The sequence below is a fragment of the Ochlerotatus camptorhynchus genome, unplaced genomic scaffold, assembly GCF_037179485.1.
Source record: "Ochlerotatus camptorhynchus isolate MF236.1 unplaced genomic scaffold, CSIRO-AGI_Acam_v1.1 ptg000277l, whole genome shotgun sequence".
In the NCBI taxonomy this organism is placed as follows: domain Eukaryota; kingdom Metazoa; phylum Arthropoda; class Insecta; order Diptera; family Culicidae; genus Ochlerotatus; species Ochlerotatus camptorhynchus.
This window is the reverse complement of record NW_027040766.1, coordinates 6718842-6745827: the sequence shown is the minus strand read 5'-3', so window position 1 is coordinate 6745827 and position 26986 is coordinate 6718842. Positions and strand designations below refer to the sequence as shown.

The window sequence follows — 26986 nt, the reverse complement described above, 5'->3', positions numbered from 1 at the left end:
GCGGGTTTCCAATTTCCCAATTGGTTTGCAAAGAAGAAAGATTTCGAAAAAAATAATTAAGTACAAACCCAAGTTGTGTGGAAAAGGAGTACGGAAAGGCGAAAATCTTAGTGAGTCTGTGTTGGTGTTCGAGATTGGTTGGATTTGCAACACTCCGAGCTGGTTGTTGTGGTTCCATTTTTCGTAATCCTCCCCCTCGAAGATAGAGAGTGCGTGTGTAAGAGAGCGAGAGAGAGAGAGAGAGCAAGTGAGAGACGCACGCCAAGTCTCCGAAGGGCTCCTAACCACGCGCGCCCTGCCGTACCCAACCCGGCCACGTGGTCTCCAACTGGGCGGGATACCATCCTAAACCCAAACCGAACTCAGTGAGTGTAGAAAACGTTGAATCCGTCGCTGGCTGCTACTGGAAGTCCCGGCTAACCTAAAGGTGCGTTAATCACAATATGATCAAAACGATAAGATTTTTGTATGTGTGTGTGTGTGTGTGAATTTCCTAGAGTTTAAGTTCGTGAAAATCCCCACCGGTCAAACCATCCTGGATATCGATTGAGCCTACGGTGGATGACAGACCACAGTCGCCGTCTCTTTCGCGCCTTCACACGGTCAGGTCTGTTTTGGTGGTGAATCCTGGCTGGAACCGGAATAGAACACCCACCCGGTCGCTTCTTCGCCGTCTCTTTGGCGTCGTCGTCGTCGTTGTCGTCATCTTCGTCGCAGTCGTGCTCCACTTTTCGCTGATGACACAGAACAAACGTCAAAAGCGCGCGTCTGGCTGTCAGTGGCGAGAATTTTCACGCCCGGTTTCGGAGAACTCGAGGAAAATTGTCCTCCAGTCACCCGTCTTAGGTAGCCTTCGTGTGAGTGAAAGTGAAGTAATCCTTTTTTTTTTGTTCGCATGGTACGTGACAGGAACTATCGACCCAGTTCTGTTCGGCGAGATGCGGTGGTGGAGTGTTCAAGGGTACGACCCAGTCCGGGAATCTGTTGGCCAAAGACAGGTGTGTGTGTGCATAATGTGGAAGAACGGTAGGGAAGGCTAAACAATCAATGAATGGAACTGGCCGGGTTGAGTTCTGGGGAGGACGTTTGTGCTGTTTGGGTTGGGATTCGATTGTCCAGAAGGTGGTGCAAATCAAAGACATCGGTGTGTTGTTATGCTACTACGACGACCACCACCACCGTCTCCAGTCACCGCGCGTCGCATTAAAACCCGTTTTGGGTGGAAAGCTAGACACATGATTTAACATCATTGATCCCAATCAGAGTTTCATGCCGACAAGGTCAACTATATTCTCGAACAAGAGTGCGTTTAATGTTGAAATCTAAATTCTAATTGGAAAATGGGAATACGAGCTCAACTGTTTCTTACTTCAAAAATTAATGCTAAACCTAATAGTTGAAGAAGTTTACAAAATATTCAAACTGTAAAATGTTTTCATGCATGTATGAGAATACGAGAATGGCTTTTGGATCTATAGATCGACCCCACTGATAACAATAACTCCTAATCTACTTATTCTAGAGTATAGAGCTTTTATAATAAAGATCAAAAGGCTCAATAATGACTTGAACAATATCCTGAGAATCGTTTGAGTCCGTGTACCGGCGCCGATGGTGTAGTGGTAAGCGTGATTGCATTCTCACCCCAATGGGTCTGGGTTCAATCTCAGCCGAGGTCGGTGGGATTTTTATGAGGCATAAAAATCTCTGGTCACGTCTTCCTTCGGAAGGGAAGTGTAAATCCGTTGGTTCCGGGCCATGTGTGTTTGAATGAATGGGTGCGATTTCCTACGCAGGTGTGGAAGCTGCCTTCCTTGCACATTCGATTGCCGTTAATGGGTGACAATCGATGTCCGTCGGTGATTGGCACTAGATTGCGGAACAGAGACCGACGTTAAATAAAGAAAATAAGAAGGAGTTTGAGTCCGTGAAGTTTGACAACATGCAAATCATGAAATGGTATCAATAAGATGTTGAATGCTCTCCAAACTGTTCTGGAGCTAAAATCCAGAATTTCAACAGGCCCAATGACGTCTTGAGCAATGCTCTGAAAATCTTTGCGTCCGTGAAGCTTAAGAGAGCCTTCGGGCAGATATGTAGTGCCTTTCAAACTATGCTAATATGAAGTTCTACAGTCTGAATGACGTCTTGAAAATTTGTATGTGGCCGTGAAATTCAAATGAGCTTCTATATAACATGCATGCACCATAGGATGGGTAAAGTTTGTGTGGTGGACCACAACCACCTACATCCCACTGCTCTTTTGATTTGCATCAAGGTCCCCAACGATTGAGCCAAAATTAACGAATATGGCTAAGATCTAGATTTGCGCGAGAACTTTGAAGTTTGTTCGGTAACATGTATGGGAAACTGAACAAAACTATTAATTTGCTTGTCAAAACTTCAAAACTCAGCTTGAAAAGGCACTGCAGAACAACATTACCGATTACTGAAAATCTGACTGATTCGACGCGCAATAAAGACTGGAACGCGCAAAAATTGGTCGACAAAAAAATCGTTTCTGTCAGTCAAAATTCATATCACAAAAATCTTCTTATTTTTATTTTAGTTGTTCAATTCACGTATTTAAAGGAAATTTTTTTCGTTTATTCTTTTGGTTTGCCAAATCCGAACTGCCGTGTCTTCCGCTTAACCCCTTACATTAAATTTTGCACAGTGGTCTCATCGACCTTATTCGCCGCCGAACGCCAGTTAGATTTAAACTGCTGCTCGTTTTCCATGGATTTAATTAGTTTTTTTTAGATTCCGTTTGACCAAGGCCCAATACCGTTCGATAGGGCGGAGTTCTGGGCTGTTGGGAGGGTTGTGACCTTTGGGTACCACAACCACGTTGTCCGCATCGTACGTTTCGATTGCCTTTTTCCTATAGTGGCAGCTCGCCAAGAACAGCACAGGTCTATTATGTTGCTTTAGGAATGGTAGAAGCCGCTTTTCCAGGCACTCCTGGACGTAGATCTCTTGATTGATGGTTCCCGTAGTAATAAAAATGCCGCTTTTTAGACCACACTTACATATGGCCTGCCAGACGAGATATTTTTCCGGGAACTTCGATAGTTTGATGGTTTTGAAAAAAATTAGCCACCTTCCCTTTTCCTGATGCGGTATAAAAATCCTGTTCCAGAAGCTGCTTGAAATCCGCCTTCACTTTATAAGTCGAAATCCGTCGAACTTTATGAGCAGATTCGTATACAGCTTTCGGGACCGCTGCTTTGCCGACGTGTTTTGTTTGTAATCTCGGTCCGCCACCATCACCTTCTTAAACGTCGACAACCCGGCTCGTTTCTTGGCCCGCTGCACAGTAATATGGGAGACATTGAGCTTTTCAGCGACGTCCCGGATGGAGAGGTTAGGATTCCGCTTATATTTCACCGCCACCTTCTTCGTCGTCGCTGCCACGTCCGGATTACGATTGCTGCCGCTTTCAGGCTTCCTGGTGGTCGACAGACGCTCCCCGAACACTTTTAAAATGTTTGTCACCGTCGATTTGGCCATATCCAGCAATTTTGCCAACTTGGCGTGTGAGAACGTCGGATTCTCATGCTGCGCGAGCAACATTTTGACACGCTGCTCCTCTTGCTTGGACGTCATTGTGAAAACTCATCATAGCAACCATTGTATATGCACTTAACTTCCAAATGCAGCATTTCAGGTTTTTTTTAAAGAATTTTTAACAGAAATACACCAATTTGAGGTTGACCAATTTTTGCGCGACCAGACTTTAAGTGGAACACTTAGTCAACAGTAAAAGCTTTATAACTTTTTGCATTGATGTCAAATCAGTTGCCGATCATCGGCAAAGTTCCAATCCTTTCAAGATTTTCCCATTTTCCCATACAAACTTTAAAGTTTTCCCGCACATCCAGATCCCAACTAAATCCATTCAAATTTTGCACAGTTGTTGGGGACATCAATACAGATCGAAAGAGCAGTGGAGAGTGAGGATTTGTTAAGTTGACTCACCCTAATGAACAACACGAAATGGAATCAATAAGATAGTTTATGCTCTCCAAACTATTTTGAAGCAAAGATCTAGAAGTTTTTCATGCTCAATAAAGTCTTGAAAAATGTTCTGTAAAGCATTATGAGTTCGTGACGGTATTTGATGCTAAAGGGTGTTCGAATTAGGTTTGAGTGTTTCAAATTGCATCACGGAAAAAAACGCTGTAGAAAATTACCTAGTTGACCGATCCTTTTCAAACTTTCAGACAATTATAGATCACTCATTGGTAACCTTTTGGCATATTTATTTCAATCAACTTCAACACTATAACCGTACGATCGCCCCTTACGCTTATTGGTTCTGTACAACATCTGGCTGCAGCTTCTTCTGTGCGGAAACCCACTTTTCTTTATGTCTTTCTCAGATTTGACCTCCTTGGGATGCTTCCGTAGTGCCTGTTTCATAATAAAGCCCGATTCAAAGTTAATTTGAACGCATTCAAGTGATCATAACTGAAGAATAGAGTTCTCCAGATGCACAAAAGTGTGCGTGAGACCGCGCGCTACCTTTTTAAGTAGTTGTGATATCGCGATACCTTTTTGTTTCTTCTTCTTCTTCGTTTTTACGTATGGATGTTGGATTTTAGTGTCCGTGAGATTGCGCTTGGAGATCTCTATTAAACAACATACACGGTTGATCAAAACGTCAAACAAAAGGGTATTTATTGAGCTTTCAAACGATATATAACAAGTTATTACATTTCACCGTTTCAAACGAAATGCCGCACTTTACTTGTGATCGATGCCATCATGATCTGCACATTCGCTGGTGACGCTGTACCGGCGAACTTATTCCACTTTAAACGCATTTGTTGTGAATTTGTCACTTACTGGCACAAAAAGACTTATATCCTTCTATTGAAAGGATGTTACGCACGGTGGATCGGTTGGAATCGTATTTCTTTGCCAAATCACGTATGGAGACACCCGGGTTGCTTTTCACGTACCTCAACACCTTTCTCCTCAGCTCTTTGTCCCTAGTGCCACTTTTATGATAGATGCGCTGTGCTCTATCCACACTTCAGAGTATCCTTGTAACGTTTGATTACAAGACTCACCGTTGACTTTGGGAATTTTAACACTTTTGATATTTTTGAGGCAGACCACGAAGGGTTCTCTAGATGTTGGTGCACAATTAATTTTCTTTTCTCAAGTTCCATAATCCGTAAGAAAAACTTTTCACCAATTTCTTCGTCAATGAAACATCAACAAATGCCTGTCAAACGTTTTTTGTTCCAACCACCAGGGGCGCGGTGGTGTATTAAACCGTGCGTCCAGATTTACTTTGGATCGAGCTTTAGCCCAGTGTTTTTCGATGGTACGTTCCGGTACGTTGGGGAGGGGGGGGGGGGTTTGGGGTGCTCATGCCTTTGGGTACGAAAATGACCCCGTTGGCTTCGTACCACTCCAGGACAACATTTGAATAGTGGCACGAAGCTAGATCCGGCCAGAAGATCGTAGGGACCTCGTGTTGCTTCAACAGAGGAAGCAGACGCTTCTGTAGACACTCCTTGAGGTAAAGGGTTATACGGTCAAAATTTGGTCAATATCAACTTGACGTATTTCTTTCAATTTTGCATTTAAAAAACCTGAACACCCCTCATTTTGAAGGTGTGTGTGTGTGTAGAATGTTGCTCCTATTTTGATTTTGGAATTCACTCTTCAGTTGTCAAAATGCCGTCCAAGCAAGAAGAGCAGCGTATCAAAATTTTGCTCGCGCATCGCGAAAATCCGAGCTACTCGCACGCAAAGTTGGCAAAATCGCTAAAAGTTGCCAAATCAACCGTTACAAATGTAATTAAAGTGTTTGGGGAACGTTTGTCGACAGCCAGGAAGTCTGGATCGGGGGGAAATCGAAAACCGGAAGCCGTTGAGACGACAAAGAGAGTTGCCGGTAGTTTCAAGCGAAACCCTAACCTCTCTCTCTGAGATGCCGCAAATAAGCTGGGTGTATCGTCTACAACCGTGCATCGAGCCAAAAAACGAGCCGGACTATCGACTTACAAGAAGGTAGTGACTCCAAATCGCGATGATAAACAAAATACGACGGCCAAAGCGCGATCCCGGAGGCTGTACACGACGATGCTGACGAAGTTTGACTGCGTGGTAATGGACGACGAAACCTACGTCAAAGCCGACTACAAGCAGCTTCCGGGACAGGAGTTTTATACGGCAAAAGGAAGGAGAAGGTAGCAGATGTTTTCAAGCACATGAAACTGTCAAAGTTCGCAAAGAAATATCTGGTTTGGCAAGCCATCTGTACCTGTGGCTTGAAAAGCAGCATTTTCATAGCTTCCGGGACTGTCAACCAAGAAATTTACGTGAAAGAGTGTTTGAATAAACGTCTGCTGCCTTTCCTGAAGAAACACGGTTGTTCCGTACTGTTTTGGCCGGATTTGGCATCTTGCCATTACGGTAAAAAGGCCATGGAGTGGTACGCCGCCAACAACGTGCAGGTGGTTCCCAAGGACAAGAACCCTCCCAACACGCCAGAGCTCCGCCCAATTGAGAAATACTGGGCTATTGTCAAGCGGAACCTAAAGAAGACCAAAAAAACTGCTAACGGCGAGCAGCAGTTCAAGGCAAACTGGCTTTCTGCGGCGAAGAAGGTGGACAAGGTGGCTGTACAAAATCTGATGGCAGGGGTCAAGCGTAAGGCCCGGCAATTCGGATTTGGAAAAGCGGGAGCCTAACTGAATATTTTTCCTGAATTTTATACTAATTGAACTTGAAAAAGAAATTTAATTTGATTTTTTAAATAAACGATTTCACCGATTTACACGCGTTTTCCCTTGACCAAATTTTGACCGTATCACCCTTTAGATCTCCCCGTTTACAGTCCCGATAGTTACGAACGGCGCACTCAGTTTGCCACATGAGCAGATGGCTTGCCAAATCATGTATTTCTTGGCAAACTTTGAAAGTTTCTGCTTCCTTACTTCCTCGGGACGATCAAACTTGTGCTGGGTGGTGAAGAACAGTAGCCCCTGAAGCTTCCGGAAGTCCACCTTGACGTAAGTCTCAACATCCATAATGAGACAATGAGGCTTCGTCAGCATCTGGGTGTACAGTTTCCGGGCCCGAGACTTTTCCACCGTATTTTGCACGATTTGGAGCCTTCTGCACGTATGCAGTCCCTCCCGGTCCTTAGCTCTCTGAACGAAAGACTTGGACAGATTCAACTTTTTGACTACATCCCTGACCGGGGCATTGGGATTCCGCTTAAACGTTTTCACGATACGTTTGTGATCCTGACCACTATTAGAATATCCATTCTGAACGCATTTCCCCTTCCGTTCGATGCTCAGAGCTTCGTGGTAACGTTTAATCACACGACTCACCGTTGACTGCACGATTCCGAGTTGTTTTCCGATGTCCCGATGAGAGAGTTGAGAATTTTCCAGGTGCTTGCATAAAATCCATTCGCGACGTTGCTTCCAACTTTCGAAAAACTGACAGTGAATAAAATACAGAGTAAACAATGCACTCTTAACTACTTCTACCCATATTTTCAAGAGAAAATACCCAATTGGTAATTTTCTACAGCGTTTTTTCTATGATGCAATTTGATGTGGGGCACCCTTTATTCAAACTATTCTGGAGCTAAGATCTAATAGTTCTACAGGCTCTTTGATACCTTGAACGAGAATCTGTATGAGTCTGTTAAGCTATCATGCTGACAAGCATATCATGAAATATATTTTGCGCTCTTCACGAGTCACGTTTTGAAATTTGTCTCAACAGCTTTGTATTTTTTTTCCTTGATTTGTTTTCCGTGCTGAGCACTAATGCTACCGACGCCAGGGAGGCAGCTCTCACACTTGGACCCTACCTATCGACCCATCAAATCATGAGCCGGGGTTCAGAAAAGCCCGGCGGCGCCGACTGAGATTGAACCCAGGCCTTCTGGGGTGAGAGGTAATCATGCTTACCACTACACCACGGGTACCGCTAACAGCTTTGTATGTTATGTATGATTATTCGGTATTTGGTACGTTAAAAGTTGGCATACTCAATAATACTACCAATCAATACGAAACTAACGATTTTAAATTGACTCACTACTTGACTAGCCTATTGGTCCCAAGCAAACGTTTAACGAACCCCATTCTAGTCGAAATTCTACTACTACACAATGTTTGTTTTGATTCGCAGCGAATCATTCGCTATGAAAGTTTGACAGATAAAATGAGGGGTTAGTGGATTTTCGATGGGTGAATCGATTAGCTTGGGACCGAAGAGAGTACCAGAGCTGAGCCAAAAAGTTGAGCACGTTATTTCGAGACCTTCTAGTCTTAGAGTTACCTCTATGATAATACACACTTCCATGATCGAGTTTTCAGTAATGATAATGCGCTAACTTTATACTTTTCCAGATTAAAAAAGCAATATAAACGCAATTAGTGACGTCAGTAATTGCTTGTATCGTACAGGGGTTTCACTCACACAACTTAAGCGATTGCTTCACGTCGGTAATCTACCTCATTGATTGGTCGTCAACTACCCACAACAAAATTACGTCACGTTATCACACAACCAGCTCCCTCCTAATTATTTCGAAGTTTGTTTGGCAATGAATTTTATAGATTTTTTATCAAAATATGGTCTCCTATTAATTGTATAATTTGAATACTAGGGACTTAAATTCATAATGCCGTTCACAATGCTGTTGTATTTTATATGGACTGTTTCAATTTGAAACTAGAACAGAAACGCACCCCTCGCCATGCTGAGTTGCAGTTTCATTATTCGAGTACTACACACTTAGAAATAACTAATTTTACAAGTGACGGAATCCATCTTTGACATAAAAGATGAGTCGTAAACAAACATGTCATGTAATATTAAGTGCTTCGAGACTGACAAGGTCGTTGCTCGACGAAAATTACGTTTGATTAAGCTATATTTCGCGTCTCTTATGACTCAAATTTATGTCAAAATTGACGCTCGTCACTTTCAGAGCGCCTAAATTTTCATGAGTTTTTATAAGTGTGTAGTTTGTACCATATTTGCAACTGCTCGACTATTGTGTTTTATGCATGAGCGGGTTTGGAACACAAACGGAACTCTGTTTCAAATGTCTATGGATGTTTTTGTGAAGCTTAATCTGACAGTGAAAGTAACATTGTAAGTTTTATCAAGGTTTTAAAGCATGCTACAAGTCTAAATCATGGTGTACAGAAGCCTCATAAAACCAAAATTGTTACTTTGGAGGTGATGAAATGAAATCTCATTCTGTTTTTGTTTGGAGTCGACAAATTTATCGAGAAAATAAATATGCTTTACATCATAGACATCTCTCAAGAAACCAGATCACTCCTAATTTTTCCAAAGATCTTCAGGTGATAAGAGATCTAAAAAACTTCGCTGGATATTTTTTCCATCCAATAATTCAAACCGCGTCCCCTCAGATACTCTCTTATAATACCAGGTTACTCAGAAATTATTCTAAAGGCCATCAGGTGATCATAAATCTTCATTAAATCTTCAGGATATTTGTTCTTTTGATACCAAGTGACTCCGAAATTATACCAATGATCTATCAACTCTCCAAAAAAATCTTTAGATATGTTTTCAATACTTTTGGATGATCAACTAGATTTTTAACTGTCCATCATTCAAACACCGTCCCTCAGAGATTCTCTCATGATACCAGGTGTCTCAGAAATTATTCCAAAGGCCTTCGGGTGCTCATAGGTTTTCAAAACCTTATCATGATATTTTATCAAAATTCAGGAAAATCAAATATCAGACATTGTCTAGAAGTCACAGCAATTATTGCAAAGCTTTCAGGTGCTCATAGGTCTCGAATAACTTCTTATTACATTTTTTTAATTCTTCAGGATAATTAAGTTTTATTCTGAAGATATTCAACTGTCCAACAATTCAAATAACGTCTCTCAGATATTCTGTCGTGATACCAGGTGTCTCAGTAATTAATGCAAAATCCTTCAGGTGCTCAGAGGTCTCCAAAATCTTATCAGGATATTTTTAAATACGTCAGGTCACGGAGAAGATGGGTGTGGCCGGAAATGGTAATAGTCATGCTTTTTCTGTTCTGAACTCTGATGATCTGATGCGAATTTACCATGCACCGTGCAACCTTCCCGTCAAAATCCTACCCACGTCACTGATCGACATGAAAAAGCCCGTACTCACGTGCTAGATCGCCCCTCCAGCGGCAGCGATTCCAACTTACCCACATATCATCGTGGGGCGTTATGTAGTGCAAAGAGAAAATAAAATAAACATTACAAACCTCCGCACCGCAAAGCGAAACAAAAGCCCGTTTTCGTTCCTGCCATTGCCCAACAGAAGGAAAACAAAAAAAAACACAGAAAATAGGCAACCCCATACCTATCACCGACCATCCTCATCCTCATCATCATCATCATCATCATCGTCATAATCCAACTGTCTGACAGAGTTGGAACCAAGAGCCAGAGCCTACTCGATCGATAGTAGCTAAGAGTCAACTACCATTCCACGATCCATCCATACAATAGCTATCATAGTGTTAGTGGTAGTAACCAGCAGCAGCAGCAGCAGCAGCGGCGGTGATGAAGTGAAACTTTCTCATTTTCTACCTGGCCCATTCCTCTTATCCCGTTGCAACAGCAGCAACAGTAGAGCGAGCGCGCACTAAAAAAAAAAAAACAGTGCTGAGGAGAAATGGCAAGAAAGAAGAAAGTCGCGTGCCTCTCCGCTCGCTGCCCGCCCGCCCGTCCGTCTCCCGTCGACCATTGGTCAATTTGTAGCGTGGATGATCGTGTAAAGAAGATCCCCTTCAACAACCTTTCCTCTTCCGACGATCCCCAGCCCAGCATGCCAATAGCCGAGTTGAGTAGCGAGAGGGAAGGGAAGGGTAGGTACTTCAACGCCGGTGAAGAAGTGAAACCGAAAATGGGGCACTTGGAGGAAGGCGCTTGAAGGCTATGGAAACAGGTAGCTAATGGAGTAATTGCCATTTAGGAGGAAATTGTCATAATTTCTCCATTGCTGGCTGGTCCGGTTGTTGAACCGGAACCGGATTGGCGAATGGGTCCTGCGGAGAAACGGAGAGTGATTAGGATTTTTTTTCTTCTTCTTAAAAGCCATGGGACAATTAGTTTTCGTTTGAAGCTTCACGGGACTTTTAGGAAAAGGTTTCGATCATGGCAAATTGGAAACCGGGTTGGAATGATTTTTGTGATTGCAGTGTGCAGAATGGCTGATGTTGGGTTTTCTAAGCACTAGCATGTTTTGTTTTACTTGAATCGTGAATTTCTTAGTCCAAATTTGAGAAAGTTCTCTATACCTGATTTCTTGGATTGGTTTTCGGTCAGAGCGTTAATGGTTATAGCACCGGCAAAGCTACATGAAGCTTAAACTTAACTCTTGATCGAGAATCCATAACGGTCGATTTAAATGTGCGGCGATCCCATCTGTCAAATCCATAGAAATGTTTTATCTAAGTAAAATTAATTTGTCCGAAATAGATTAGACACGAACCAACTCATAAATTTTGAACGCGTGGCTAGGATAAATATTTTCCGCGAAAACGGCGGCAGATGTCAGTTTTGTGCTTTGATCAGAAATTTCTTTGTAATTTGTACAAAGAAATTTCTTTGTAATTTGTATGATCATTCATGTCGGTTTGTCGGTGGTTATAGGCTCCCAATTAAAAGTTTTTATTTTTGCTGGGATTACAATGCTATATTCTATGATGAATAAATACATATATATATATATATATATTTACAATGATAAATGATGATGAAAAATTAATTAAAACGTTATTTTTGTGATTAATTTTTATGATTATTTCATCACAGTAAATTGCACCTTAAGCGGAAGCTTACCGCTAAAAAAAAAACACACACACATTTAGATGAAAAGACAACATATCAAAACGACAAAAGGTCAAAAGGACGAAAGGACAAAATATCTATAAAGTCGAAACAAAAGGTCGACAGATAGAAAGTCAAAAGAAAATAGGTAGAATGGGAAAATAGTTTGAATGGAGTTTGAAGGTCGAATGGATGTACGGTCAAAAAGCCAACGGCTGATGGATATATTATGAAACTGATTTTTTATGTCATCAGTCCGATTCTTCAAAGCGAAATATGATTTGATACTGTTTTCCCTTCTTTAAAATCTATTCTTTCTTTAACATTTGTATGACTTGTCAAAACATTTGTTTTAACTATTTTGAAGTGAACTAATTAAAAATCATTAGAAATCCCGCTGTGCGAATCGCCAAGACGGGATTTCATTTTCATTTTGATTATTTGGACTGGCCCAACTCCAAGTAAATGTTTCAATTTATCTTTGATCAGATCCAGCGCTTCACCACCGGGCAGACGTTCAGTTTTGGTGTCATAAGTGACAATTTACTATCCCTTCTCAGGAAGATACTTGAGAAAACGTTTGAATCTGTCCGTGGTTTCAGGCAAAACGCGGCATTCATCCAGACGGCCAACTTTAAGTGAAAACTTGAATTCGTAAACGAAGCTCAAAAGTTCCTTGCGAAGAGTATGGAAATCGGAAGTGGTTACCACAATAAGGGGGACCTTTTCCGTCGTGGCATTAAGCCGGGAATGTTAATGGGATTTTTGCTAAACGATTGGACGATTTCGGTCGTTAATTAATCATATCATCCGGCCATTTTCCACAGAGATGGCGCTGTTCCACTGGTAGGAAGTGATTAAAATCCCCACATAGAAATTGAGAGATGCGGGAATAATTCGCTTTCGGGGCGAAAGATACTTTCTTCCCCGCCCCATTCATAAAAATCGGCGGGAAATTCTGTGAGGGATGAGCTATTTTGTGCGCAGAATGTGTAAAAAAGGAGGTACTTCGAATAATAATCTAAATGCATATATAGAGGTACCAGACATATGTTGCACTGCAGTGTCCTCTGTGAACAATTAAAGGGAAACAGATTGTGTGTAGTTTCCAATAGATGTCACCGCAAATAACAACAGTGTCATCTGATGGAACATGAATGCAGAAACTTGACAAAATGATTAGTTGAACTGTTGACGTTGAGAGCAGCGTTGCCAGATTGTTTTCAAGCTTATCAGTATCAATCAGAAAATTTACTTTCAAGGATAAGTCGGAAGAAACTTCCGGGGAACATTTGAATTTGCTTTTGAACGAAGCCGACAAAACTTCCAGAGAAAGAATCAGATGCCCGTCTGGAGGAAGATTGAAGGAAGTTCTAAGAAAAATCAGAAAAACGGAACTTCTAGGACAAACATTAAGAAACTACTGGCGAAATAAGGCCTGTACTCGAAAAAAAAATGCAAAAGTGTTCGCCAAAAATTTATTTTAAGTCGGATTTTCTTGAAACTTTCACGGAATGAACTGGATTGTGTTTCGGCATAATTACTTAATTCAATTTCATTTCCATCGCTGAAAGCCCACACCTTTCCCTTAAGACCCCTCATTACATTTTGTGCGATGGTGGAACCGACCTTTTTGGTCACTTTCATCCATTTTTTCTTCAACTCCAGCTCGTTCTTAAACACCTTGGACGATTTTCGAACTTTGGCTTTCATTATGGCCCAAAATCTTTCCACCGGACGAATCTCTGGTGAATTTGGGGGGGTTGGCGGTTTTTGGTACAAAAACAACGTTATTGTCTCTGTACCAATCCAACGTCGATCGCGCGTAATGGCATGATGCCAGGTCCGGCCAAAATAATGTCTCGCCTCCATGGGATCGGAGACGCTTCTGGAGGCACTCGGTGCGGTAAATTTCGCTGTTGATGGTACCCATTGTGATTTACGGTTTACTCAGTTTACCCCATTGGCATATGGCCTGTCAGAGCAAGTATTTTTTGGCGAATTTGTCCACGTCTTCCGGAACATCAAACGGCAACGGGCAACGTAGAACTCCAGCCCCGGTATCTGCTTTACGTCTGCCTTGATGTAGGTTTCGTCATCCATAACCACACACATCGGTTTCGTTAACCACTCTCGATACAGCTTCCTTGCGCGGGATTTGGCCGTGTTTTGTTGATCACGCCGGTTCGGTGCCTTCCGGACCTTGAATGCACGAAGCTCAGCTCGTTTCATGGTTTGCTGAACGAACCAGGCGGAACACTTTGCCTTCGGAGCCACGTCGCGAATCGAAAGGTTCGGATTACGCTTGAAATAATCCAACACCTTCCGGGCCTTCACTGGGTCAGCTGTCTTCGATTTTCTTCCACTTCCAGCCCGCCGCTCGGTCGTCTGGGACTCCTTAAACGGTTTTACCACCCGAGACACAGTTGTATGGGTGATTCCCAGTTGTCTTCCGATCCATCTCATGGTCGCAGTCGGATTTTCCATGACGGCGCGCAAAATTCTCCGGCGGTTTTCTTCTTGTTTCGATGACATCTCAATAACCACTGAACCGATTGTTATTAAATTTTGCACATTTAAACATTTTACTCCAAACTAGTTATACCCAAAAATGGAGCATTTTTTTCGAGGCAAGCCTTATAAGGAAATTTTCTGAAAATTTCGGATGACACATCCCAAGGAAGCCAGAATAGTTTCAGAAAGCGGTAGAAAAATCCAGGAGGTACCAGAAGAAGTTTGGAAAAACAAAAAATACCGAGAAACTTCCAAAGGAAGACGAAGGAAATTTCTGGGAGAATTCTAATATGAATTGAACTTCCTGGAGACGCTGGAAGAAATTTGGTAAGCTTCCTAAGGTATAAGAAAGTCTGAAACCAGAGGTCAGCAGATCTATCAATTTTCCTGATATTCATAAAACATCCCTGAATACCCCACAATGTACCAGAAGTATTCGGAACATTCCTGATATGCACTTCGGAATATCCCATAATTCCTCGGAACTCCTTGAAAGGTCTTGGCATTTTTTTGAAGTTAATGGGGCTGTTTTGAAAATCTCTGATCACCCTCGAAGTGCTTGGAATTTCCTTGATTATAATGAAACTTCCGGAAAATCGTCAATCTTCTTCGAAGGTCTCTGGAGATTCTTGAATAATTCGGAATTTCTTTACCAATTTCTCGAAGTTATAGAACATCAGCATTGAAGTTTTCTGATCCAATGAATTATGGGCTCCGCAAAGCTAACGCGGTTGTGCCATAGAGGTAACTCTAAGACTAGAAGGTCCCGAAAAAACGTGCTCAACTTTTTGGCTCAGCTCTGGTACTCTCTTCGGTTACAAGTTAATCGATGCACCCCTCGAAACATGGGAAATTCCACGGACCCCTCATTTTATCTGTCAAACTTTTATACACTGTAACCGCAAAATACCCAATAATGACTACAAAGTAAGCATTTTCGAGGGAGACTGGGACTACCCATTAAATGAGTAAAAATATTACCCATTTATGAGTATTTGTTACTCAAAAATGAATACTTACTACTTATTTTTGTAGTTGTAATTACTCATAAATGGGTAAAATTTTACTCATTTAATGGGTAGTCCCAGTCTCTCTCGAAAATGTTTACTTTGTAGTCATTATTGGGTATTTTGCGGTTACCGTGTAGCGAATCAAAGCAAACATAGTGTAGTACTAGAACTTTGACTGGAATGGGGTAAAGCCCTACAGTAAAAGTATGGAAGCCTAACACCACAAAACTGAAAAAAGCTGTTCCAATCGAGCAAAGCGGTGCATTTTGACGGTTCGATTGGAACAACTTTTGACAGACGTCCATACTTTTACTGTAGGGCTTTAGAATGGGGTACGTTAATCGATTTGCTTGGGACCAATAGGCTAGTCAAGTAGTGAACCAATTTAAAATCATTAGTTTCCACCTGGGTACTGCGGAGTCGACCAATTTTATTTTGCAAGCCAATGGAAAACTGCTTGAAAATTTTCTCAAGTTTAAAATTGGTTTGTTCTTTCTCAGTTGACTCCCGCCAAAAGCTCTGAGCCAAGAGTGCTCGAGCCCCCATGACTCTATCAAAGTTTGTATACATACATGTTTCGCCAACGTATGTTTTACTGTAATTGAAAACTCAGCTGCCTCATAAAAACTATGCTGGTTTTTATACTTTCATCACTGAGCCTGTTGGTTTTTATCTTTGAGCTTAACATTAAGAATGTGTTATGAAAAAGTATAGATAATTTTTATGAGATTACAATGCTTGACGGTAGATAAGAACAGTAACTGCATTTGCTGCTTCTGAATGTTTGGGTCCCGCTTGACAGTTCACATTGGCTCCCAAGTTTCAAGCACCTTGAGTGAGTCCGCAGTACTCACATAGAGGTAACTCTAAGACTAAAAGGTCCCGAAATAACGTGCTCAACTTTTTTGGCTCAGCTCTGGTACTCTCTTCGGTCCCAAGCTAATCGATTCACCCCTCGAAACATAGGAAAATCCACTAACCCCTCATTTTATCTGTCAAACTTTCATAGCGAATCAAAACAAACATTGTGTAGTACTAGAATTTCGACTAGAATGGGATACGTTAATCGTTTACGCGGGACCAATAGGCTAGTCAAGTAGTGAGCCAATTTAAAATCGTTAGTTTCGTATTGATTGTTGGTACTCAGGTTTCCACCGGTTGGTTGTGCCTTCCAAATAAACGAACTAGATCTTTTATTTAAACTCATTTAGAAAAGAGAGTTAAAGCGCGGAATGTGCTTAATAGGACGGAAATCAGATCAAAAACCCTATTTATCATTTTCCAGGATGCCTTCATGACCTGGCTTGGTATGTTGGTGTTAGATTAGATAAGATTAGAAGCAGGCTCAAAAAGTTTGAATTATTCTAAAAGATAGAAGTCTATCACAATAGTTTCCTCTGACAGTTCAACTGAGGCAAGCAATAATCATTTTGATTACTAGAAAAATCGGTATAAATCGGAATAAAATCCAAAAAATCTGTATTTTGACAAACGATTTCTGATTATCGGTATCAATTTCGAAAATCGGTATAAATACCGAAAAATCGCTATATCTGGCAACGCTGGTTTAAGAACCCCAAAATGGTAACCAAAGTGTAAACAATGACTGCAATCGCCGACTTCTTGGCTCAAATAAATGCATGCAACCTAAAGCCATTGCTTACGAAAGCAGTTCAGCCCTTTTGTAATGTTGAGAAAGATTTCTATCATCGTCCAGAATTGAAAAATCCTGAACCCAAACATCCCATTCCAATGATCCATCAAACGACCCCATTCGATTTCACCCAGTTCTCTTCACTATGAAAGGTGTGGTTAGGTGAAATCATGCCAACAGAAAAAAAAAAACAATACGTATCATAATTAGACCTCGGTCATCCTCGAAGCAATCGTTTGTGTGGTAATAAGGTACCCCAAGCATACAAAATTTGAAAAGTGACACCCGCCGACCCAAGGGTGGCTTCATCCATCCGAGCGAGGATTTTCCTTCATTTTTAATTTATTAAACAGTTTCGTTTTGAAATGATCGCTCCAAGCACAGTGTCGCGTGACGGGTGGGTGTCGTCCAAACTCCCCGTAAGCTGCCCTTTGGCGTCAGCCTAATAGTTTCTTTGTTTTCAAATTTGCTCTCCGGTCCCCTCGGAGCCCTCGCTCACTCTAAACGATTCAAATACAAGGTGGTATAAGGGCTCCGCTCGGTTTTTGGACCGTGATTTGCGCTTTTTGTTGTCTCCACGGTCCCATTCCGTTATTTACCAAGATTTGGACAATTGCCGCCCACCACTCGACGGACTGCCCCATTCACTATTCACCACATTTCGATTTCAACAAAAGTTGGCCCAATTTGGATGCACTCATTAATTATTTATTTGTTTTATTCGGACGGACGGACGGACGAACGATTGCAGTGGCGACGTAAATTGCTGCCCGGTGTTGTTTTTTTCTTTCTTTCTTCAGTAAAGTTTCAACCAATTTTTCACCGAAACAGCAGATTCCCTTCCGCGGCTACGACGACAACGACAACGTTCGGTGCAGGTATGTGCGGCAACGAGCTTTTATTTTGATATGCTGGTCGAATTATTTCGGTTTGGTGGAACTCTTTTGCTGACCACAGCAGCACGCCGCGTGCCAGTCGCGGTTGGTCGATCGGTCGTCGATTCAATGGTAAGGGAAAACATTGACAATTGAGTGTACGGCAGAGATAGATAGATAGAGAGAGAGAGAGGGGTAGAGACAGTTGATGATTTTGTTCACACTGGCCAGAGATTGGTTTTGATGGTCAATCCAGGTGACCGAAGATTGATGATCGAAAAGGCCATGGATTGATTTAAACTCACTTTTTTATGACAGTTGAGAAAGCTTAAGCTTATAAGATGAGCGATTCCAGACGAATTCGTAAATCCATTTAATTCGAAAATTATTTTTCAATTTGACCAAAAATGCTATTTTGCATCTTCAGATCACCATTTTGAATCGAGCCCTAATTTTGAAAAGGGTCTATAGAAAAATGTTTTCTGAAGATAAAACTGTTACTCGAAAAATGTTTGTCCAATTCCTTTGGTACCATCGGCAAAGTTGTAGGGAACATCTAGAACTACAGTGCAATGCAGTCTAAAATAAATTTCACAATTTTTTAATTTAAAATAAAAACCTAAAAATTGCTTTTCTCATGAATGATGAAATGGGAGTAAAACCTAGTTTTAGGCAGAAAAGCTTAGCCAAGTATGTGTTTAAAAATGGACCTAAATTGAGGAACATGGTGATTAGTTTATCAAACATAAACAGCCATTATGTTCAAGGTGTTGGAAGGGGTTGAAATAATTTAGTAACTAAGTAGAGTTAGAAGGGCGTTGTCAGCACTGAAGCATCGGAGAAAAGAAATAATTTGTGTTTTGAGTTGTTCATTAAAATATATAAAATCTAACGTAGGATTTTTTTTTTCAAAATTCGCAAAATTACAAAAATGGTGGCGTTTGATAAAAAAATTCGACAGAAATCAATGAAATAACAGATTACACTCTTTTCCTTTCCCGACAAAAGTTAAGCAACCAATGAAACAACTGGAATCGAAAATCAAAATATTCAATATTTCATGGCGTAGCCATGATTCTTTAAAACCTCCGCACAGCGTCGAGGGATAGCTTCAATTAGATTGTTAATAGTGTATTGTAGAATCTCATTCCAAGCATTGGTAAGTGCCAAAAACAATTCGTTTGCGTTTTTACAGGTAATGCCACATCTGACCCTGCGATTCACTATCTCCCATAAATGTTCGATAGGATTTAAATCCGGAGAGTTGGATGTCCACGGTAGAACCCGGATGTTGTGTTGCTGGAACCATTGTTTTGCAATTTTGGACGTGTGTTTTCGATCATTGTCCTGTTGAAACCACTACATTGAGGTCATCTCCTCTTCTGCATACGGTAGCATCACATTTTGCATTATCTCACGGTACATCATCCCATTCATTATTCCATTTATGCGATGAAGTGGTCCCACATTTTGAGCCTAAATGCAACCCCAAACCATGCTTCTAAGTTTTCCGGTAGTACTTTGGATCCAGTCGCGGGACTATCGGTCTTCACTGAATAGCACGGTTCTCCATTTTGCTACATCCCAGTCCACATGTGTCCTAGCAAACAGCAACCGAGCCTTCCTTTGTTTGTTGTTCATGAGCGGTTTCTTAGTCGGTCTAAAGCTAAACAATGATGCGTCCACCAAGTGTCGCTGAACAGTTCGGGCTAATACTTAATTTCAAAATGTTCTTTATTTCTGATGACGTTGCAAAAGAATCATTTTTAGATGAACGAGTAATGAGACGGTCCTGTTTTGCTGTTGATTTTCGTGGCCGTCCAGATCTTGAAGCAGTAGTAACCGTTCCTCTGGTTTATAGCGCTTAATCATGCGTGAAATAACTGACTTATGGATTTGCAACAAGATGCTTATATCCTTTTGAGTTTGTCCACTTTGGTGCATATTGACAATTTTTTACTTTGACTATATGTTTAGTATTACTTATGCGTGAAGTCAACGATTTACATAGTTGACGATGCTAATTTCAAATAACAGACGGTAGTGGTAATTTTTATACGATAGATGGAGTAGATGAAAGTATAGAGTTGATAGTTCCGTTAGAGTACTGCAGTGTGAAAATTGCATATAGATAGTAGAATAGCGAGCTAGGACAACTTTTAAGGAGGGTACAAATCACCATCCCTCTCCAAAGGGGGAGTTTGGTAAAGAGAGATGAAAATACCGATTTGTACCTTCCCGAAAATAATGGAAACTCTGGAAACATTGTTCGGGAGCCCAGAGCGATTAGTCCAATCGCTACTCAGTAAGGTACGTAGTGTACCTACTCCGAAAGCAGAAAGGCTCGAAACGTTGGTAAACTTTGGTCTCGTCGTTCAAAATCTCGTGGGTCATTTCAAGGCCGCCAACCAGCAAGCCCATTTGACAAATCCAACTTTGCTGCAAGAGCTAGTCGATAAGTTGCCACCCCACCTCCGTTTGGACTGGGCTACCATACAATTCCCGTGGGTCGTAGATTCTTCTGGAGTGACTCCAGAACAGTTCTGTCCTGGATCAACTCAGATGCTCGAAAATATCGCCAGTACGTTGCTGTTAGAATTGGCGAAATCCTGGAAGAAACGCAGCCAGATGAGTGGCACTGGATACCCACCAAACTCAACGTTGCCGATGAGGCCACGAAATGGGGAAAGGGCCCTATTTTTTATTCGGATAGCCGTTGGTTCACCGGACCAGATTTTCTTTATCAATCGGAGAATGAGTGGCCACAACAGCAAACGCCATCAACACTGACGAAGAATTACGCGCCATACATGTGCACCGAACGGCGTGGATACAACCATGTATCAGAAGTGATCGCTTCTCGAAGTGGGAACGAATGCTCCGAACCACGGCATATGTGTACTCCTTTATGGATCGTTATTTCGAGCTCGGCAAGCAAGGAGCAACGCAGGTCAATCGTGCATTGAAGCAGGAAGATCTAGTTCGGGCAGAGAGGGCTCTGTGGCGTCTTGCACAAGCAAGAGAATATGTCGATGAGATAGAGGTGTTGAAGGCAACGAAAAGGGTCAATGGAAGGCAGGCACCGAAACTGGTGAAAAATAGTCCGATTCGACGTTTATCGCCGTTTTTAGATGAATTTGGAGTAGTTCGTATGGAAGGTCGGACAGAATCTTCCCCCCTGGCTACATACGATGCGAAATATCCAGTCATTCTGCCGAAAAATGATCGTGTGACGGAGCTTTTGGTAGACTGGTACCACAGACGATTTGGCCACATCAACAGCGAAACGGTGGTCAACGAAATTCGTCAGCGGTATCACATCTCATCTCTTCGGACGGTGGTACGCAAAGGTGCAAAAAGGTGTCAATGGTGCACTGTCTACAAAGCACGACCTGAAGTACCCCGGATGGCGCCTCTCCCTGAAGCGCGAGTAACGCCGTTCATCCGTCCATTATCGCTGGTCAGCATCGACAATTTTGGGCCATATCTGATCAAGATAGGCAGAAGTCAAGTGAAACGTTGGGTGGCACTCTTTACGTGCTTGGTAATTAGAGCGGTACACCTGGAGATAGCTGCGTCGTTGACAACGGAATCATGTAAACTGGCAGTACGGCGATTCATCGCGCGTCGCGGTGCACCAACGCAAATTTATACAGACCACGGAACGAATTTCGTGGGTGCCAGTCGGGAGCTGGCCCGTCAATTGGCCGATATGAATCGAGAGCTGGCAGAAACATTCACCGATGCCAACACCCGATGGTTCATGTGGAAACATTCACCGTCTTCCCCGCACATGGGCGGTGCGTGGGAAAGGATGGTCAGAGCGGTAAAAATAGCGATGGAGTCAATTAACCTTTTCCGTACGCCTTCGGAAGAAGTATTCCAAACGATACTTTGTGAAGCGGAGTCAATGGTTAACTCCAGACCGTTGACGTACGTGCCACTGGAGACAGCGGACCAGGAGGCATTAACTCCGAATCACTTCATTCTCCTGAGCTCGAATGGAGTCAAGCAGAAGGAGAAAGTGCCTACAACAGAAGGTGAGGCACTACGCAACGGATGGAATCTATGTCGCTATGTTCTGGATCTCTTTTGGACGAGATGGATCCGGGAATATCTGCTGGTGGTGGCTCGACGAACTAAATGTCATGACGAAACGAAACCCATTGAGGAAGGAGATGTAGTCTTCATCGTAGGTGAAGCCGTCCGGAATAAATGGCCTCGTGGTAAAGTAGTGAAGGTCATCCCGGGAAAAGATGGTCGTATTCGGCAGGCAGACGTCCAGACGATTGCAGGAGTTCTACGGCGTCCCGTGGCGAAGCTCGCCGTGATTGATGTACTTCCGACAGGTAATCCTGCAGGACCGGAGCAGCATTACGGAGAGGGGGATATAGCGGGAGGCGTTACAAGCGTCAGCGTTCCAAACGAAATGTTCTGTAGGGATGCTGAACCATTTGATAGATCAGAAACCACACAATAGGCTTGCCGATGCAGGGTAGAAATGCCATTAGATGAAAATAACAAATCAAATGTGTTAGAATGAATGGCATGCCGATGAAAGTTGTTCTGATTAAAAGTGAATTTATTGAAGTTATTACGCTATATTTCCTAACATTTGTGAATCCTTTCCTGTGCTTACAAATGAACTAAAATTTATGATAATCTTAATTCTAATACGGACAGACAGTACGGTACAAAATCGGTACGAGATCTTATTTGTCAACTGCAGCAGGAGCTTGTGTTTTGTGTAGGAATAGGAATTCGAGCGGGGTTCTCTCTGTTTATTTAGTATGACGCGCTTGACATAGATGGCCCACAGAAACTCACGAAGAGCTACTGATTCAGATCAATAGCGGTACGGTTTTTTCCTCCTTCTATGGATGTTCATGTGGGCTGCAGCTCGCTGCTTGCAGGCAGCCTTTCGTTGTGTACTGGAGAACAATGTTCAACGCCACACGCCGAAAGCACTGCTGCTGCTGATGCTGACGACTGGACACCACCACACACGGTGATTGGACTGCATCAGATCAGCGGTTGAGGGCAGCTTTGATGGCTAGCCTTTCGTTGTGTACTGGAGAACACCACCACTCACCACGTGGTGTTTGAATAAACACCGTTGGGTGAGACCGGATGGAATTTAACTTTGAAATCTGTGTTAAGGAAATCGCTTTTCGCAGGCAATCGGTGATAATTTTAATTATCATAGCAACAGTTGCACATTCTTGCGTTTTTTCAATAGTGACGTTTTTAAAATGATTAAGTTTAAATTTTCACCGAGGCGTAGGAATATTCCTGATCGATTGGTGATAAAATTATTGAAATTGGTACAGGGGCAGCTATGTTATTAACGTTCAAAATCTTTCATAATTTTGTTACATGTTCCATTTTTGGTTTTCACAAAGTGTACCCCCATATAGAAATCACAGACGTAGTCCTACGTCAAAATTTCTAGCTACCTCCAACATGGTCTTGCTTGGTAGCTGAGCCTTTACCGACTGATCAAAGGGAGGCCCGGTAGGTAGGCACCTACTAGAATTTACATTTTTTCGATCTCCAAAGCTTAGCAATAGGTAATAGAAGCAATGAAGTTTGAAATTGTGTTAGAAATTTTAAAATTGAATTAATAGAGATCAGAGATATTTTTTAAAGATTTGATTGAATGTAAGATTAAATGCAAATTTCAAAATCATGAGTCAGATTCATCAGATTCTAAAAACAGGAAATTTTATAGAGTTGAAGAAAATGTGCAATTCATCAACCTTAAAATAAGAATAATTCAAACTTGAAGAAATTTTCAGGATTCTGGAACAAAGATTCAAATGCCGGATATTGACAATTTTTCGAAGATCACATATTTGAAAACAAATATGAATATAATGGATCTTAGAAAATTTTCAAGGTTCATAAGCTTGAAAAAAATATTCATGATTCTGGAAATCCGTGGCATTAGCGTGAGAATTTCTGAAGAATTTTGAGGCAAACTTAAAAGAAATTCTTTTCATCATATCAAGGAATTTGTTTTTCGTCGATCTTGCTATCCATGCCTAGCACCAATGCTACCGACGCCAGAGAGGCAGCTCTCACACCTGGACCCTACATATTGACCCAACAAATCATGAATCGGGGACCAACGGCTTTTCTTCCCTTTTGAAGGAAGGCGTGACCAGAGATGTTAGGCCTCAGAACATCCCGGCTGCGCCGACTGGGATTGAACCCAGGCGTGCTGGGGTGAGAGGTTATCCCGCTTACCACTACACCACCGGTGCCACTAAAGGAAATTCTAACTAATATTCTAAAAGAGTTCTGAATTCCAGTAATTCCATGTTTGTTTCGAGGAGAACTTCAAACGAAATCTGTGGAATGCTTCCTTGATCTTGATGATCTTTTGATTTCTGGTAAATTCTTAGGAGATTTCCAAGGGAGTTCTGAGCAGGGCTCTACATTTTCGAAGCTCTAAAATGAACTCGAGTTTTGTTTCTCTCATACAAACGTGTTCAACGCTTCATCTCTATAACGCCTAGCTAGACTATCAGCAAGAAATGATAATGAAAAAGAAGCACGCTTATAAGGAAACGCTGGCTGTGGATCTTCTCGTCGTTGCTTTGCTCATCGTTTTCAATGTAAGTAATGTCGATTTTCTAGTTAAACGAAACCTCATTATGGCTTTCAATCCCCTTTCACGAACACTCTATCACCGCTCTTTCAATTTGTTTAAAATGCGTTATGTCCCGTTTTCGTTAATTTTTTTTAGATAAATATGTGGATGGAAGATAAATTAAACATATTACGTGTAATCTTAAATTGTTTTCACGTGAGAAATGCATTAAATGTGTTATTTCATTTTCCGTCATATACGTCATGAAACCTCTGTTGATGTGTTTCATGAAAGAGAAAACTATCAAAGTCGAGCGCTATTTCGCTCATACGTTTCACTAAAGCTTGAAAGGAAGACCAATGGAGCGACGGGAGAAAGAGAGACAAGCGATTGAACATTTGTTTGTGCACGCCGACTTAGGTTCTAGAATGCTGCGAAGCTGTTCGACTTTAACAGAAGAAGAAAGCCAGCAGTCTCTTAGTCGCATCGATTTGGTCGATTGAAGCTGATATTGTGACGCCCTGGTTCTGAGAAGAATTCAAACGAGAAAAGCTTAAATTTTATTCTAAGTAGAATTACAAGGTGAGACGATAATTTAAGCATAATCACGAACTAAATGTGATGATACTTCCACCGGGAAATCTGAAGGCATTTCAAGTAAATTCTAAGGTTAAATTCAACGGGAGATCGAAGCATGATTCCACCAGAAAAGAGGAGAAAACTTAATGAAAGACGGGGAAAACTGGGAAATAATTGTGAGAAAACCTACAGATGAATTTTAAGGGGAATTTTAGAAAAATCCTAAAGAGAATTCCAAGGGTTTCGATGGAAGTTCTGGGAATAGATCCAAATAAAATTTAAGGTGTATTCAAAGGGAATTCTTAGGACAGCCATTCCTATGACAATTTCATGGAAACTAGAAGTGGAAATCCAAAAGACTTCTGAAGCATACTTTGACGAGTTCCGAAGCAGATTTCAAAGGTAATTTATGGAATAATTCCGGCGCAGTTAAGTTGGAATACTAAGAAAAATCTGAGGAAACTAGTAGAATATTGAGGAGAATTGCAAGGTAATTACAATTAATGCTACAGCGACTCCGGCAGTGGCGGTGTAGTGGGAAGCGTGATTGCCTCTCACTCCAAAGGTCCTGGGTTCAATCTCGCTCGTGCCCGCTGGGATTTTCTGAGGTGTAAAATCTCTGATCACGCCTTCCTTCGGAAGGGAAGTAAAGCCGTTCGTTCCCGATTCATGAGTTGATGGGTCGATAGGTAGGGTCCAGATGTGGGAGCTGCCTCCCTGGCGTCAGTAGCATTGGTGCTCACCACGGAAAACAAGATCGATGGAAAGCAAATCATGGGAAAGAAAATTGATGCTTCAATTATTAAATATTCGAAGTGAATTGCAGAGCGAATTTCAAGTGTTTTCATTGAATAATTTCTAGAGTGATTTGAAGAAAATAATGAGAGTATTTCCCAGGATAGATTACTTATATTATTTTACAGAAATTCTTGAACAAATCCTCATGAAATCCTGTGAAAGGTTCCTAGATAAATCTGACTTGGCTTGACAAATAATTTTTTGAGACTATAGATGGGTTTTGACTTTAAAGAAATTGATATCCTATATGAGCATCCCGAAGATGGATGATTTATTGAAATATTCAAAATGCTGGTCTGTTCATTGTATTTTATGGTTCATGCAATTTTTAAATTATGAAAATACATAACTCATACAATTTTTCCAAGCTCTAAGGCACTGGAAGTTTGTACAAATTTAAAATTTCAGGCAAAGGCAAAGAATTTTTATACAAGACTCCGAGACTATGACATGTATTTTGGTAGAAGATTTATTTTCCTTTGAAATACTTTATTCTAGATTTTTGTTCCCTCTATTTTGAAACCTGGTCACGCCCTTGCCCGCATAGTAATCATTATCTAAAAGCTGCTTTTATATAAAGCCAAAATTTACTTCAATCTTGAAGTGTCTTCATACCATGCTTGGCATGCACAGTTGTACACACCAATTGCTCATTTGTTAATAACTTTTCACTCAGTTGTTGAAATTTGTGTTTCTTTAAAGTAATTGATAGATTAGGATCATAGTTTACTATAGATGTAAAAAAGGAGGTAAATCTTAACATTCGAACCAACACCGATGAATTTTACACTTAATGTTCGAGATGTGCAGCGAGCATTTCTCACTTAATTTTTGCAACGCAACACACAAATACAGTTGATTACTAGAATTAAAATCTACTTTTCTTACATATCTATAACAAGCTTAAACTCTATTCTATCTACTGCTTCAAATAGTAGTATGTTTCGTCAATTGTGTGCACAGTTATTAACAAATGAGCAGTTCGTGACCAAAACTGTGTATGCCAAGCATGTTCATATGGCTTCAAAAGTTTTCACACAACATGGAATGTCTTCAAAATGTCTTCGAAAAATAAAAATCTTCACAGGATTTCAAATGTTTTCCAAATGAAG

The 26986-nt window shown here is 41.4% G+C and overlaps 1 protein-coding gene across 1 annotated transcript in view; it reads left to right on the top strand.

The window, feature by feature from the left end:
- The first annotated feature begins 261 nt into the window (after positions 1 to 261).
- The window catches only part of LOC135706313 (uncharacterized protein DDB_G0271670), a 210633-nt gene continuing 183908 nt past the window's right edge, over positions 262 to 26986 (top strand). Inside the window, exon 1 of the mRNA XM_065227922.1 lies at positions 262 to 427. The gene's annotated coding sequence lies outside the window, so the exon portion shown is untranslated. The remainder of the gene's footprint in view (positions 428 to 26986) is intronic.